This window comes from Watersipora subatra, chromosome 10 (assembly GCF_963576615.1).
Source record: "Watersipora subatra chromosome 10, tzWatSuba1.1, whole genome shotgun sequence".
Lineage (NCBI taxonomy): Eukaryota > Metazoa > Bryozoa > Gymnolaemata > Cheilostomatida > Watersiporidae > Watersipora > Watersipora subatra.
The window spans coordinates 9,653,818-9,667,362 of NC_088717.1; positions in this window are offsets into that span (position 1 = coordinate 9,653,818).

The following is a 13,545-nucleotide window of genomic DNA, read 5'->3' on the forward strand; positions in this document are numbered from 1 at the left end:
AGTAATCAGCAACGCTTCCAAACATCACTCATAAGTTTGCGAAGGTCGCTGGTTGAGCCATGCTTTTGACTAGCAGAAGTTCAAGCTGAACAAGTTTCAAGTTTTCAATGCAACCTAGTGTCACCAGAGTGGATATTTGTATTAAAATAACGAATGTGAAGAAAAAGGTTGTTTTAGTTACCAACTTGAAGATGAAGTTGATCTAGTCATATGATAATTTTCTAAAAGGATGAAAGAATGAAGACACCTTTTATCACTAAAAGGTATTCTCATTTAATGTGGAACCTAATTGTTAAACACATTTATTAGTTACTATACATTTTGTGAAAAAAGTGACAAAAAAGTTCATCCTCCTTAGTGACATTAGTTAACAGTTGACCATATGAACAAAATTTGTTACATCCTGTAATCATTAATTTCTAGCACATGAATATCTATCAATATACAACATGACAAAATAGCAACTATTCAAGTACATACCTTGCCATGCTTGATCTGATGCGAAAAGAGAATATACACATGCAGGTATGTAGTCCATAAGACTTAACCAAACCAACAATGCTAATAGCACACAAATTTTCTTTACCCAAGACTCGCGACGACAACGGTGATTTTAAAAGTGGCCATTCTGACTAGAACTTTGTGTGGTAGGACCCCAAAGTTTTAGCACTAAGATACGAGCAACTTTTGAGATACGAGCATGCGAGTCAAATCAGTCAGTGGCCAAGTATCTCGGGGGTGTATTATGAGAACAGCATCACTCTGTACTGTTCAACTGCCCAGGTTAAACTTTAGCAGCGTGTTTTTTGTGCATGTTTATCAATGCAGAATTAAGTGAATTAAGAGTACTGTGCGTAGACCAGAAGGTCATAGGCAAAGAAGAAGCGAATGATAACAACTAATATTAAAACGTGAAATTATTGAAAAATATGAGAAATGTGTAAGCGTGATTGAGCTGGCTCTCCAATATGACAGGAATACATCCACAATATGCACATTTATCAAACAGAAGGATAATATTAAGGGCGTTAGCCCTGCAAAAGGTCTAAACATATTTTACAAACAGCATAGGGGCCTTCACAAGGAGATGGAGAGTCTGCTCATTCTTTGGATAAAAGACAAACAGTTGGCTGGCGAAAGCGTACCTGAAACAATACTACGACATTCAGACAAGTTGGCTAGTGGTCGCGCATTAGCCCTTTCTGAGGACACCTGTGTTCGTCCTTTTCGCAACATGTTGAAAAGGCGACTACGGCGTAGGTCCTCAGATAGGTTTCTCTTATAAACAGTCAGCTGATCGTGAGAGCGACACAAAGGAAAATTAGCTAAGCCGTGCGAAGAAATGTAAAACTAAGAACGCCACCGAACTTTGAATTACGTCAAATTTAAAGTAAAAGTTTGCTTTCAAGTCTGTGCAGCAGAATCCAAACTTATAAGAGTCAAATGTTGTAATGAAAAATAACTTTTCTCATTCCCCTTGGCAAATGCTAGCGTTAGCTACTACTGTATGTATTTACTTTTACGTTTTAATTAATCACATTTTCTTGCATCCCTTTTTATTTGTTGCTTTTTGAAAGCATTTGGTAAGTTAGGACAAGTACCAACATATTTTTTCTGTTATAATATTTTATTCTCACCCTTAGAGACATGGTTGCTCTGGAGACTAAATTCCCCACTAAAAACTTCACTTGATTGTCCTTTGACCAAGCGAAGGCATTCGACAAGGTGCGTAGATCATAGATTTCTATGTCTTCTATTTCCTATTTAGCACGCAATGTCAACCATGGCTTGTAATAAAACCCCAGGCCCGGATGGACTCCCCAGCAAGTTATATAAAAAGCTCTCATTTTTAATCCTTTCAGATCTTACCTCTGTCTTTAACGAGATAGTGAGAGGGGATTATTTTCTGCAAATAATGGCCGAGTCAATAACTATACTTATTAGCAAACCAGGAGACCCTGAACTACCCGACAACGAAAGACTGATAGCCCTTCTTAATGTCGACCATAAACTGCTAAGTATTTAGCGACCAACACACACAAACAGCAGTAAATCAGTGTATAAGCAACAAGCAGACTTGCTCTTTGAAAGGGAGATCTATCATAGACAATGTGCTTACCCTTAGAGACATGATTGCTCTCGAGACTAAATTCTTCACTTACAACATACCTTGGGTCTCCCTTCACCAAAGAACGGTCTTTAATTATAGCTTTCTAATTTGTGAACTTATAAGAATGGAAGTTAAGGAGAGTATGATTAGGACAAAAGAAACTTCATAGTAAAAGCTTGACAAAGTTCTTAATTAATAGTCACCTAACTAAAATTGTTACCTTCTCACAATGGTTTTGCCAAGAGAGTCCCCTATCATCATTTCTCTACATAATTTACCTAGAGCCTGCCATTAGTTACATAGATAACGCGCAATTGACAAAGAGCATTTCCTGTCCAGCTGTGCCAATGCCTATGCAATATTTGCATATGCAGATAGATGCGCTGATTCACTGTAAAAGATTTGACTCTTTTTGACAACTTCATTTTATCACTAGCATTGGTCACTAGCATTGGAAAAATTACTTCAAATGTAATTTAATCTACGTAGCTAGCGCTTTATTTTACATGCGGATTTAGCCATATGTTATAATTTCTCAATGTCATAAATTTTTATCTTTCATGCAATTTTATGACTTGAGTTATTTGATTTCCATTGGAAGTGATGGATTTTAGAAACAGGGCTAAAACTTGGACGTTGAAGACCAAGTCCGAGTCAGCTAAATTGGACAGCGACAAAATCGTGTTTTATACTTGTTTAACCAAAGTACAAAGATGTAGATGTTTACGACGGGGTCAGAAAATTCAAGATGGAACTGTACGATGGTACGAACATACCATCTACAATACAATTACAATACAGGGTGTTAGATCATCCTTTACACTTACTTGATTGTCTTGCTTATTTTACCTCTCAACTCCAACATTTCTTTTTCATTAAGATTATGAGTTGTGATAATTATTTAATTGACATTAGGGGTAATGGCTTTTAGAAACAGGATTAGAACTTTGATGTTGAAGACCAAATCTGAGTCAGCTAAATTGGACAGCGACAAAGTTGTGTTCGAATACTTGTTGAACCAAATTAAAGTTGTAGTTTCTGATCTCGAATGTGTCCAATGAACGAGTTTAGGCTATGAAATATCATTCGCCGATGTCCTGAAGCTAAAAGCAGCTGAACAGGCTATGTTGAAAGATGGTATTTATGAAGTGGTTGGTGATTTTTCCCAGACGAAAGTAGTGACAGCGGTAAATGCGCCGCATGAGCTCACTGATGAGGCATTGCGGGGTGTTCTCAATAAGTATGGGAAGATAGTTGATAGCAGGAGGCCTAAGTACAAAGATGTAGATGTTTACAACGGGGTCAGACAATTCAAGATGGAACTGTATGATGGTATGAATATCCCATCTACGATACAATTTGGATCGCGATACGTATGAGTGAGATATAGTGGACAGGTTAAGACTTGCCTGAAATGCTAACGAAAAGGTCCCACTTCTGAGTCCTATGACGTAATTGAATGTAACCGGTGTTTTCAGGAAGGGTACGTGTGGCGAGCTTGCAAAAATCAACAGTTTTGTGTGATATGCGAGGCAGAAGGACATCTTCTTAGTCAATGCCCCAACAGCTATGTAAACAAGGCTAAAACCCAACAAGCTACCTCACCGCCAGTTTCAACGCAAGATCTCGCTCAGGAAATTGTCACTACTTCTTTTGAGTCAACCTCAAAAGATGACAATATTTCGCAGCCTCAGAGCCCTGACTTATTTAACACGCAGACGTCACCCGAAGCAAAAGAGGCCGAAAATGCGAGCGAGTATGACTCAGAACCTTTAGTAATCGATGAGTCACAGCCTTGTGCTACAGAAGACACAGAAACTCCCAAGGAACAACCGAAAGTGAAGAGCACCGAGCAAAGTGGTAGACACCCGAGTGTACCACTCGTTAGTAACAATGGCACGATGGTACAAACATCTACAATACAATTACAATACAGGGTGTTAGATCATCCTTTACATTTACTTAATCGACTTGCTTATTTTTACCTCTCAACTCTCGCTTTTTTTTTCATTAAGTTTATGAGTTGTGATAGTTATTTAATTGACATTAGGGGTAATGGCTTTTAGAAACAGGATTAGAACATGGATGTTGAAGACCAAGTCTGAGTCAGCTAAATTGGACAGCGACAAAGTCATGTTTGATTACTTGTTGAACCAAATTAAAGTTGTAGGTTCTGATCTTGAAAGTGTCCAACGGAAAAGTTTAGGCTATAAAATTTCATTCACTGACGCACCGAAGCTAAAAGTCGCTGGACAGGCTATGTTGAAAGATGGTACATATGTGGTTGGGATTTTTTCCCAGACGAAAGTAGTGACAGTGGTAAATGCACCTCATGAGCTCACTGATGAGGCATTGCGGGGTGTTCTCAATAAGTATGGTAAGATAGTTGATAGCAGGAGGCTTAAGTACAAAGATGTAGATGTTTACAACGGGGTCAGACAATTCAAGATGGAACTGAACCATGGTATGAATATACTATATACGATACAATTTGGATTGCGATATGTACGGGTGAGGTATAGTAGACAGGTCAAGACTTGCCTGAAATGCCAACGAAAAGGTCACACTTCGGAGTCTTGTGACATAATTAGATGTAACAGGTGTTTTCAAGAAGGGCATGTGTCGCGAGCTTGCAAAAATCAACAGTTTTGTGTGATATGCGAGGCAGAAGGGCATCTTTTTAGTCAATGCCCCAACAGCTATGTAAACAAGGCTAAAACCCAACAAGCTACCTCACCTCCAGTTTCAACGCAAGATATCACTCAGGAAATTGCCACTACTTCTTTTGAGTCAACCTCAAAAGATGACAATATTTCGCAGCCTCAGAGCCCTGACTAATTTAACACGCTGACCTCACCAGAAGCAAAAGAGGCCGTAAATGAGAGTGAGTCTGACTCAGAACCTTTAGTAATCAATGAGTCACAGACTTGTGCTACAGAAGACACAGATACTCCCAAGGAACAGCCAAAAGTGAAGAGCACCGGGCAAAGTGGTAGACACCCGAGTGTACCATTCGTTAGTAACAATGGTACGAACATATCATCTACAATACAATTACAATACAGGGTATTAGATCATCCTTTACACTTACTTGATTGTCTTGCTTATTTTACCTCTCAACTCTCGCATTTCTTTTTCATTAGGATTATGAGTTGTGATAATTATTTAATTGACATTAGGGGTAATGGCTTTTAGAAACAGGATTAGAACTTTGATGTTGAAGACCAAGTCTGAGTCAGCTAAATTGGACAGCGACAAAGTCATGTTTGATTACTTGTTGAACTAAATTAAAGTTGTAGGTTCTGATCTTGAATGTGTCCAACGGAAAAGTTTAGGCTATAAAATTTCATTCACTGACGCACCGAAGCTAAAAGTCGCTGGACAGGCTATGTTGAAAGATGGTACATGTGGTTGGCATTTTTTCCCAGACGAAAGTAGTGACAGTGGTTAATGCGCCGCATGAGCTCACTGATGAGGCATTGCGGGGTGTTCTCAATAAGTATGGTAAGATAGTTGATAGCAGGAGGCTTAAGTACAAAGATGTAGATGCTTACAACGGGGTCAGACAATTCAAGATGGAACTGTACGATGGTACAAATATCCCATATACGATACAATTTAGATTTCGATATGTATGGGTGAGGTATAGTAGACTAGTCAAGACTTGCCTGAAATGCCAACGAAAAGGTCATACTTCGGAGTCCTGTGACATAATTAGATATAACCAGTGTTTTCAAAAGGGGCATGAGTCTGTTCTGGGCATGTTCTGTGGAGTGTTCTGAAGAAGTATGCCAAAATAGTTGAGAGTATAATACTGAAGTCCGCAAATATGGATGTTTACCGAAGTTACACTTTAGTCAGAGTCAACGCCATCCCGAAACATATTAGTGATTAAAAGATATGCCACATCATGACAGAGTATAACAAAACGTTCCCTCGACTACCATCTATTCAGACAGAGACATTTTGGTAGATAAGGATGATATTGAACTGGATAATAGTGACGATGTGAGTGATGCTGAACCTGATCAAGCACACCTTACCAGAACAAACAAACTCCAGAGCAATATGGTAAAAGTGCATATGACATGTGACAGTACTGATTTTGAAATCATTGAGAGATGTGAAATATTTCAAATGGCATACATGAAGGCTTTTCACAAATTTATACGCGACATCTATTGTTTCTTGCTTTTCCATTAGACGGGTTCAGGCTTAATGCTATGCATTATGTCAAGCACAATGTAAAGTAGTTGATGTTCATTTTGAATAGGTTGAGTTGAGCTGGTTGTTCTGTACTCTTGTTCTTTTGCAATACAAACTGTGTATTATCACTCATTCTGATCTTGTTTCATTCTACACATACTAAGAACTTTACTTGTGTACTGCTTTATCAAGAAAAGGCCTTTGATAAAGTAGATCGCGAAATTCTATTTTGCGGTGGTTCATATCAAATAATGGTGGTAGAGTACAAGAGTATGGTTAGGACAACAGAAACATTTTATACAAAGATATCAACAAAGTTGCTAATTAATGGTCAACTCACTGTAAACATCAACATTTCATGAGGGGTTCACCAAAGATGCCCTTATCACCTAAAGCCTGTTCTTAATTACATAGACAATGTGTAATCGATAGATGGCATTTCCTGTCCAGCTATTCCAAGGCTTGTAAAATACCTTGCGTATGGATGATGTGTGGAATCACAGCAAAACATTTTACTTATTTTGACCTATATGTTATAATTTCTCTTCAATATTCATTTTTCATGAGCCATGTTTAAATAATATTAGTTAGGAGTGATAGCTTTTCAAAACTTGACAAGAACTCTGCGGGTGAACACTGTTTGGTATTACGCATATATATCTTCACACCACTAGTTCTGGTACATGCGCTAAATCGTAATATATTTTTGTTTTTTTTTGTTATTGAAGATTACGAGAATAAACGAAAAAATCGGTTTATGTTCTCAAACTGTAACACAGATTTTCTCATGCTATAAAATTAGAGCAACACTTTACAAACACTAAGCGCAGGCTAAAATAGATGCTGAAACTTCAAAAAATTGAAGGAGTAATCTCAGACAAGGAATGTTCTTATAGAACAAGTATAAGTCTATGAATTGTCATTCACTGATGCTCCAAAATTACACGCAACTGGACACGCTATGGTGAAAGATGAAGCTTATGAAGTAGTTGGCCATTCTGTCCTATTGGACATAGTGGCAGTCGTAAATGCTCCTCATGGGCGGAGTGACGAGGCACTGTAAGGTGTTCTGAAGAAATATGGCAAGATAGTTGATAATAGTACAATGAAAGTTAAAAGATACGAATGTTTATAACAGTGCCTGGCAGTTCAAAATAGAACTAATGATGGTATCAATATACTGTCTACAATTCAGCTTGGAATGAGATTTTTTGGGTGAGATATAGTGGACAGGTTAGAATATGGCTGGTGTCAACTGAATGGGCACAATCCCGAATTGTTTGACATATTCGGTTTAACTAGTGCTTTCAAGAGTAACAAGTTTCACAAAACGGCTAAAATCACTAGTTTGCCATGATATGTGAGGGTGAACGGCACCTTTATGTCTACAAAGCAAAAGCCAAACAAACCACCTCCCCTTCAGTTTCGATTCGGAATTTGGCTCACAAAGTAGCCAACATCTATTTTGAATTAGTGTAACCTCAAAAACATACAGTAGTACAGAGCCTTAGAGTTGTGACCTATTTTATACACAGATTCCTTTCAGAAGCAAACAGGGCTGAGAACGCAAGCAAATCTGACAATGAATGTAGAGGGGTTGATGAGTGTGTCACAGAAAACAAAAATATCGGCAAAAACTTGAAAGTTGAGAACAGTTGGCAAAGTCATAAAGACGCAGGTGCAAAGCAAGTGAACAAAAAAAAGCAACAAGCAGGGGTCTGGTAGCCAAAAATCTATCAAAAAAGTTACTAAAAATAAAGCATCAAAAGCATCTACTAGAACTAACAATCGTAAGAATCAGATGCAGACCTAGACAAGAGCTGATGCAGCTAGCCATCCCATTCACTATTTCGCTAGACTTATTTTTAACAACCTCTTTCAAGATGGTAATAATAATGATGAATGATAATTCTACAATATATCTTCAAGGCCACGGTTTTTGTGGACTTAGTTTGTTATCCAGTTGAGTATACTGTATTGCTTATCCTGTCATTGGCAGCAGAAACAATGAGGCAATTAGCTATTGGCACGGAAATGACATTGTGCAAGCCGTTAGAGTAGTCACCAAATTTATTGTCATTTCAAATCATTTACTTAACAACAGTAATGAGACTCTTGCTATTTGAAGGGCACAATTGACTAAACATGGCAATATTCCATGTCTAGCAAAAACCAAGTGATGGGCTACTCTGATGCAGACTTGGCTGCTGACCTCAGTGATTGACACTCAACCACAGGCGTTCATGTTAGCAAAAGTAATCATTAGCTGGCTAAGCAAAAACCAGCCTATCAATCAAAGGACCAAAATATATTGCTTTGAGTTTGGCAACTCAAAAAGATTTATGGTTGAAATGTTTGCTAGAAGAAAAACCAAATGTCTGCCCAAGAAAAACTGATATGCCAATTTTCATACAAAAAGATAATCAAGGAGCTATAGCGGTGTCAAGAAACTCAGTTGCACAAAAAAAGCTGAACAAAACACATCGATGTCAAATACCGTATGTCCAAGCACCTAAGGAAATTGGACAAATTGCAGTTCAGTTGCTGTTGATACAAAATAATAGTTAATTACGTAGTTAATACATAAATGACAGGTTATGGGCTCAAGCCTCCTCCCTGCAGAAATTAAACTTTAGATTGTATAATGACATCAATTAGAAGAGAGATGGAGTGTTGACAAATTAAATGGAACGAATTGAGCAACAAGCAAATCATGGAGTCACAGTGACATGTTTTACTTTTTTCAAAATTTTCAGTCTAATCACTGTTATGTTGTAGTCAACATATTTTCATCTATATGTCAACGTTGATGTCATCAAAAGGCGACTTGCAGCAAGACCTATGCTTTAACAGTTATTCATATTGGGGATCGATGTTTACAATAAATAGTCCAAATCATCCAAAGTTCAATTTGGATTCAAAGACATAAGATGGAGTCAGATGGTGGTCTGATAGAGAGTGAATCATATGTTTTTGAGTTCAGGTGCACCCACCAAACAGAGCACTGCCCTACATCAGATAAGTGCTTACTTAACGACGTTTCAATTCTCTCAATTTAGCGGTTGTTAAATTGAAGTGGTTTAGACATTACATAGGTACTATTACTGAATATGGCTGAGATAGCTTGGCTCATCCACTACGCATAAATGCTAGCCCACCAGAGTATCTTGAGTTTCTTAATGCGGCTACCAAATGGTCATGGTGGTTGAAAAGGTTCATCCGGTATAGAAATATAAGCAGGTTGGCCGAGCAGGCTGAAAGTATACAGATAAACGCTCTGATCTATGCTTTGGGAAAAGAAAAAAGTGAGTCTAAGGAACAATTAAAAATAAATGGAGAGAAAACAGTATGGAGTTGTCTCAGCTAGCATCAGCTAGAACCTAAGTGTCCAAAATGTCAGTTACTTTGAAATCGGTAAAAAAGAAACGATAACTTCTCAGTACTTCTACGTTAATTACAGAAACCTTCGGCAATTCGACAATGCTATAAACTGGTGAAATGTGCATGTTTTTTTCGTGAAATGCGCACGACTTAATAGTTCTACTATTTGTCGCACGGCCTTATTGGCGTTTCGTTGGCTGGTCTTAATTTTGATTAGAAAAAGCTTGTCAAGTTTTTATCGCGATTTTTGGCCAAATTAATCTGTCTATTTATGTATAATCCGATCAGATGGGTTAGTTTTAGGATATTGCCGAAACTTTTCAAAGGCTTGGTAACATATTTAAGTAGGTTTTTATGTGTTTTGTATCGTTAGTATACTTAAACGACTCCATTGAAAAATGGTTAAATTTGTTGATGAGATTTCGGTACAAGGGTTTGCGACAGCCGTTGATGAATAATTTTCGTGAATTGTGTGCACATATGCATTTATCATAAATCTCCCAAACAATCGCTTCGCTCGTGTTTGGTCGTGGGACTAAAACTGGAAATCATCGTGCCGACTTGAAATTTTATCGTTCATGATCAATTTTTTTTAACTCCAGAAGTAAGTATGCAAAGTCAGAAGTGGTAAGACATTAAAAGACTGCATAAATCCAATTAAAACATTATTTTTAACATTTTAAAGTTTTTGTTAACTTTTAATTTTGCCAATTTGAATCGTTATGCTCGAATAAAGATGCACTTTTCAGGCTGTCAACCGTAGTCAGACTAACGTTATCGTTCAGTTTCGATAGGATCATATTGATTCTTAAAGCTGTCTATGAAGTCTGAAAAGTCAAGAACAGAGTTATGAACATATTTTTATTATTTGAAACATTTTCATGACGTTTATTGGCATAGAGATTTGCTATGCTTTTGTATGAAAGATGATACTCGCGAGGAAAAGTTCGAAATTAGAGTTTCATGATTAACTGCATATGTATAAATAATATTCCTAACTATGTATTGTATGTAACAAATAAGTAATTTTAGTCAAACTTTGTATATTTTGCAGTTTTTATGGTGCAAATCTAACTGTTTCAGCAGAAAACAATTTTTTCAAAATTGAAAATTTCCTGAAACTACCTTCTTTGAGGCAAAGATCTAAATAAAAAGAATATAAGTTGTCTATATGATTGTAATATAATTTGAAAGAGGAGACCCGGCTGGGTTTTGTGAAACTTGAATGAGTAAATAATCTCAAGTCTGTCTCCTGTAGTAGTAATTTGAATTACGGCAACTTTCTGAAAAATGAGCGGTATCTGGGGCTAATCGTCTAGAAATTAGTCGGGTGCGAATGAGTTAACTCGATTTGCTAAATTCTCATTGAAAAGACTCTCCTTTGGTGTCACCTCAGCAGCAAACTTCTTCCACAAAACAGCTGCTGATATTGCTGATATATTCGGAGGTGTCTACATGGATGATATTTAAATAGAAACTCTAAATGAGCATCACACGGTGAAAAAATAGATGAAATGCTAAATGAGGGGATGAAGTGCTGCGGTTCAGTGATGCTGCTCTGAAGCTGAACATGGACAAATGCCAACTCGAAAGGGTTTCAATGACTTTTCTAGGTCACATGATCGTAAGCTAAAGTATAAAGAAATAATTCGTCGCTGACATAATTCTTCTTACGTTTCGAAGCCTGCATTCTTGGTGAATGGCAGTAGAGTTGCAGTGGAATGTCTCCACTTTGTTTATTTGTATATTCCTTTGTAAGATTGAGAATATTTACCCAAAATGTATAATCACACTTTTTTAAGAAAACAAATATGTTTACTCATTAGGTTACAAAATAACCAAACTAAAACAATCATCACAGCCATAAAATGATATCACCAACTACCAGGATGCTGCCTCTATGGCAGCAATTGTTTTTTATTAAATGCATGCTTATTTTTAACAACTATGAATCATATACTGCCTTTTATAAAAGAAGTCAGCACAGATACTATGAACTAGTCAGTATTTTATTCTAAGGAACAACAACCATCAATATGCTTGCTCATGGCTTTAGCCTTTATTGTCACAATTAGCTTGAGATTTTAGCTACATTTATACTATAATACTTTTCTGGACAAGAACACTTTACTATATACTACAACCATTCTACTGTATGACCAGGAAAAGGAGCCAACAAGTTTTCACGGTGAAATTTGGTGTAAATTTCACAAGAATAAAGCATTAGTTGTAACTTTAACTCAAAAAAACCTGATCATATGGTACAGTAAAAACTTGTGGAGAAAGGCTACTCAACAATTGAAGGAAGACAACTCAACACAAAGGCAGCCCGGCGAAGACATCGGCACAGAAACTGTAAGTTACACACAGCACACACACGCCACTGTCTACTGGGACGTTTGCAAAGGCAAGCCTGTCATTTTGGTTGGATATTGACTCTGACAACAGACAAGAATAGTTTTTTATTCCATTGTAAGTTTGTTTATAATCTAAAAGAATTTTTAAGTTTTTTGAGTGAAATTTAAATTTTCTTTGAGTGATTGGTGATATCACACCCTTGGCTGACCGTTAACGCAATTAATAAGCTTACATAAACACCCAACATAATAGGATACAAATTAAACAACCCTTTTCACACTGGTTGAAGCTGTGATTATTACGCAATAACAACTGTTTTATTGGGCGTTCACATGTTTACTACCAAACAAACCAGGAGTGAAAAATCTGTTGTGACATAGCATGAGGATCAGTCTACCCCAGCTAGTGCTAATGAGAATTCAAATACTAATGACAATAACCATGTACCTGAAATGCAAAACAATGAAGCTAGCGCAAGTACTGAGCATGAAGCACAGCGTCATTTAAAAAGGATTGCTCATCAAAAAAACAATGAAAAATCTACTTGACTCCATAAACCTTCAATGTGACGTTAACACCCTACTGCTTGTTGAAATTAAAAACCAAAACCCTGACTTAGAAAGATTACAGACCATAAAAACGGACCTAGAAACTAGCAGTAAAAACATTATTCTCTTAATAATTAGTTCAGCAAAACCCTTGATGGACCATATAAGGTTATTAACCAAGCTATAGACAAGCTCACACATGATATACAACTGCTAATGGAGATGGTAGTCCAAAAGATGGATGGTATGACAACCAAACAAAAAAAGGCAAAAAACGTGCGATCAGACAAAACTAAAGTATCGTCAGTTGCTACCAGTGTACACAGCTTTACTAGTTCTAAATTAAGATATATGCAAACACAAGCTGCTGCCGCAGCCGCTGAGATTGAAGCCAAATTAAAGGCTGGTAAAGTACAAGAGGAGATTGAAGCTCAGCTGGCTAAGCCAAACAGCACAAAAAAGCGCAGAGTTGCAGGGTCAGTTAGATGCAGAAAATCGTAAAGCTGCTAACTATGCGCAAGCGATTGCAGAAGAAGAGCAAAACAATTCAGGTCTTTTGATGTCATCCGGACTAAATGACAATACCAAAGCTCTTCCAAATACTCAAAATTCAAACCCACTCAGTTCAACGGCACAAGATCAAACCAAATGTACCACAATAACTCAAGATCAAAGTAATACCCAACCCACATCAAACATTAAAAATCAAAATAGCACCTAACCCAAACCTGGCATGCAAAATATTAAAAACTTGCCTGATGAAGACTATCAATCCAATGCCGACTCTGATGAGGAACTTGACCTTCCTATCCCTAACGACATAATGATCAGAAAGCTATCTAAACCTTTATCATACCGAGAACCTAACAATTTCACCCCACCTCATGATGTAACCAATGTAAGTCACGTAACAAACGGGCTGGCTGAAGCAATAACATCAGC